Source organism: Leguminivora glycinivorella, chromosome 9 (genome assembly GCF_023078275.1).
Source record: "Leguminivora glycinivorella isolate SPB_JAAS2020 chromosome 9, LegGlyc_1.1, whole genome shotgun sequence".
In the NCBI taxonomy this organism is placed as follows: domain Eukaryota; kingdom Metazoa; phylum Arthropoda; class Insecta; order Lepidoptera; family Tortricidae; genus Leguminivora; species Leguminivora glycinivorella.
In genome coordinates, this window is record NC_062979.1 from 24,987,379 (window position 1) to 24,991,467 (window position 4,089).

The following is a 4,089-nucleotide window of genomic DNA, read 5'->3' on the forward strand; positions in this document are numbered from 1 at the left end:
GTAGCCCACCGCTGAGGATGCATACGCCGTACATGGCCTGCCCAGTCCCACTTCCACCTGGCGGTCTTGACCCCAAGACCAATATTTAAAAAAAAAACATTTATTTCATTTATAGATAAAAAACCCTGTGTGTATGATAATACACATTTAATACATACAACATACATACAATCACGCCTGTATCCCATAAAGGGGTAGGCAGAGCACATGAAACTACTAAAGCTACAGTGCCACTCTTGGCAAATAAGGGTTTGAAAGAAAACGAAACTGTGACATTGCAGTGACAGGTTGCCAGCCTCTCGCCTACGCCACAATTTAACCCAATCCCACAGTCGCCTTCTACGACACCCACCACCCTTCATTTAATCATTAGAATTATATGCCTAAAATTATGGTACTTATATGAAATTATTTTCCGTTAAATTATTATACAGGGTGTAACAAAAATGCTGGTGATCCGTTTAAGGGCGTATTCAGTATCGTATTCTCATCAGGAAAAAGTAGGAGATTCGACCGATTCGCGCGGCCCGGCTCATACAAAAGTGAAAATTTTTTTAGCGATAAAAAATTTTCTTCTACTTTTTCCTGACAAGAATACGATACTGAGTACGCCCTTAAACGGATCACCACCATTTTTGTTACACTCTGTATAGATTACACCCTCTCACGACTCAGGCAAAGAGTGTTCTATTGTGCAAGTCGTTTGGTCTAAGAAACAAGTTGGTAGCGAAAAAAATCGAGGTTTGCTAACTTAATTTTGAATTTTAATGACATCATCATCCTCCTTGCGTCATCCCGGCATTTGCCACGGCTCATGGGAGCCTGGGGTCCGCTTTGACAACTAATCCCAAGATTTGGCGTAGGCACTAGTTTTTACGAAAGCGACTGCCATCTGACCTTCCAACCCAATGGGTAACTAGGCCTTATTGGAATTAGTTAATTAGGAATTGAATTTTAATGACATACTGTGTTAAAATTGGCAATTATAATTATGTTAACAACAGCCCAATGAACGTATCAATCAGCTCAGGTGTAAAGCTAAAGGGCTAAGTAATAAGTCAATTTTGGGCAACGTCTATATTTAGATAATCACGAGGCAAATCAATCACCTTCGATAGTCAACATTCAGCAGAACCCTGATTGCGGTTCCGCGGGGACCCGATACGGACCCGAGATATGGACCCCAGATGATATCTACGTACTACGCAATTTCTATACGACAGATAGACCTACCCACTATTGTGGTTTGATATCGGATGTCGGACCGATATCCCATATATTTACGCCGCCATCTTTGATTTTTTCCTTTGAAATCCTTTCTACATCCGATATCGGATCGGATAATGTGAATACGCACTAACGCACAGCTCATAATTTACGGATCCTTAAATTTTTCTTTAAAAAATCAAGTCAAATTGTAAACTGTCATGCATGGCGACGGAACAAGTAATTCGACAGCACAAATTGACCTAAGGTAAAAAAAATATTTAGTCTTCCTGTAGTTTTTTTAAATTATAAAATAAACTGTTGTTACTTCAAATTGCCCACCTAAATCTTGTTGAAATTTACCGTAATTTGCGTCTCAAGTGTGCACTAACTATTAGGTTGAGCAGAACACATTTAAAGTTTAACTGGTACTTTATGCGAACGACATCTCATTATATACGCAATTTAACTAAAAATTGAGAGTTTAAGAAATAGCTTTAACTGCTATAACGTTAAACCGAAATAAATTACACATATGAAAGAAAAAGTGACCAAGGCCTCCAGTGCCTGAGGCTGGAATCGAACCATTTATTTCGGTTTTAATTTATATATATAGTGGTGTGACTACTTTAAGATAGCACAAGTTGAAATATTTTCAATATAATATAGTTTGACTTGTGTTAATTAAAATTGCTATAACGTTGTTTTTGGCAATATTTTTTTATGAAATACTTTTTACGCTACAGCACTTACACTTTGCCTGACCAACCCCGATGGAAGTGCATTTAACTTTTTTAAATTGCTTCCGCGGCAAACATATAAGCACCGTGTGTACCTACGCGTGCGATGCCCGGGCGAAGCACACTCTGTATAGTGTGATAAACTTTATCGCATCGGTGCGTCCCTGTCGCACTTACAAATAGTGCAAAAACGACGGCCTGCACTGAGAGAAATTTGCAATGTGAATTTAACAAGTTCGACTTGTTGCGGGTTTATCCGTTTGAAACAAAAGTATTTTAGTAAACGGAATAAATCACAATGTTGATGATACAAGTCGAATTTGTTCAAACAACAGGGTCAAACTTGTTAAGATATTTGAATCAGCCAAACATATGTTTAAAACAATATGAGTCATGTTGCTTTTATAAAATCGACTTGTTGATTCAAATAAAAGGAAACTTGTAGAATGTACTAGTTATACTTAACAAAATCTAACTTGTTGTTTGAACCAAAGAGCACGTAGGCGCTATTTTAACCAAAAAACTTGTTGAACGAACATGAAAATTGTTTTTTTTTTCTCTCACTGTGACGTTATATCGTTTGTCACTCGACCGTGCTTGCCTTCTAGGAAGTGTTACTTGTCCATCGCCCCTTTGTTGAGGCTCTACTCGTTGATAATAAAAATCTTGATAAAACAATTCATTGCACATATTTTACACGATTTTATCACTGTATTTATTGCCATTCCAATTAAATACAACTCTTATCTAAACCGCGCAAGATTGGAATTCCTACTAACAGATATAATTTAAGGCCCCTAGCATGCTACTTATTTTCTAGATTACGTGAAAACCGTGCGTGCTATTGTGACTTGACTTTACACGCGATGTACAATTAATTTAAACCTTATTTTGACAGTTATATGGTTGTAATTACTTCATAAAGTCTTATCTGAGTGAGATTTCCTGGTTTTGGCTTCAACACGGAAAAAAAATCGTAATTCAAACGTATTTTTTAAAGAACTTTATTCGTAACTGATAAAATGAAAAACGTAGGGTAATGGATTTCTTTCGTATTTTCGTTTATCCTGTTATTAACGTAATCTTCCTTTACTCTATTACAATTAAGGTAAGTAGGTAGTGGCGCCTAAAATGGCTCGAATCTTAAAGCTTTCCCACTTTCATACTTTTGTAAATGAAAATAAATCACATATGTCCTTGTTCGTTAATATAATACCACACATGAACAAAACTGCAGGTTTAGGCCGGTACCTTACATTTATTAATAACTTTTTAAGATATCTTTATTAAAATTTTCTTTTTCTGGTTTGAAATAGTTTTATCAACTACATTCGCATTCTTGAATTGACTTTCATCATGAATGACGAAATTAATTTGTATTTATATCGTTAACATGTTTAACCGTTTTTTCCCCTAATGCTTATTTATTTTTTCATTTTTCAGATTAAGGACTTCCACCATGATTGATGAACTCCTTTAAAAAACCAAGGAGGTATAAAAATTGTAGAGGATATTTTATACCTTTATTTACACTGTGCCACTGTGTTGAAAGTTGAAATGATTAATGAAGTCTTGACAAACTTGTAAAATTTATGACAAATTTTCTTTAAGACTCCGACGTCCCGCCCGGCCAGTGCTCTCCATTGGAGTAAATTGCGTTTGTAAGTTATAAACCAATTATTTTTTAGGTAAGTAAGTATTTTTTTATAAGTATAGTTTATAGTTTACGAGCTTTTGCCCGCGGCTTCAAAAAATAGCCTATGTCACTCTCCATCCCTTCAACTATCTCCACCTAAAATCACGTCAATTCGTCGCTCCGTTTTGCCATGAAAGACGGTCAAACAAACAGACATAAACACTTTCCCATTTATAATATTAGTATGGATTATTTAGTTTTATTTATTTTTAGATTTAACTTTAGTTTTAATGTTTCATTTTTATATTATTACGTGTTAATTTCTACATATTATTTTTGTATCATTCGCTATCGTTTGCGTTATTTCTTTAACGGAAGAAGTGGTTACTTTTTTGCCATTTCTTATAACGCAAATATGAGTCAAATTGGTAATCTGGTGGACAATAATAGCAATATACATACGTACCTAGTGATTTATACACACCTGCATTATTTGTCCAAGAATAA

At 35.3% G+C, this 4,089-nt stretch overlaps 1 long non-coding RNA gene across 1 annotated transcript; it reads left to right on the plus strand.

Moving 5' to 3' along the window:
• The first annotated feature begins 2,790 nt into the window (after window positions 1-2,790).
• Window positions 2,791-3,610, plus strand: LOC125229640. Its single transcript, XR_007177431.1, has 3 exons — window positions 2,791-2,922; window positions 3,390-3,438; window positions 3,558-3,610. It is a non-coding gene; the product is annotated as an uncharacterized LOC125229640 (long non-coding RNA).
• The last annotated feature ends 479 nt before the right edge of the window (window positions 3,611-4,089 follow it).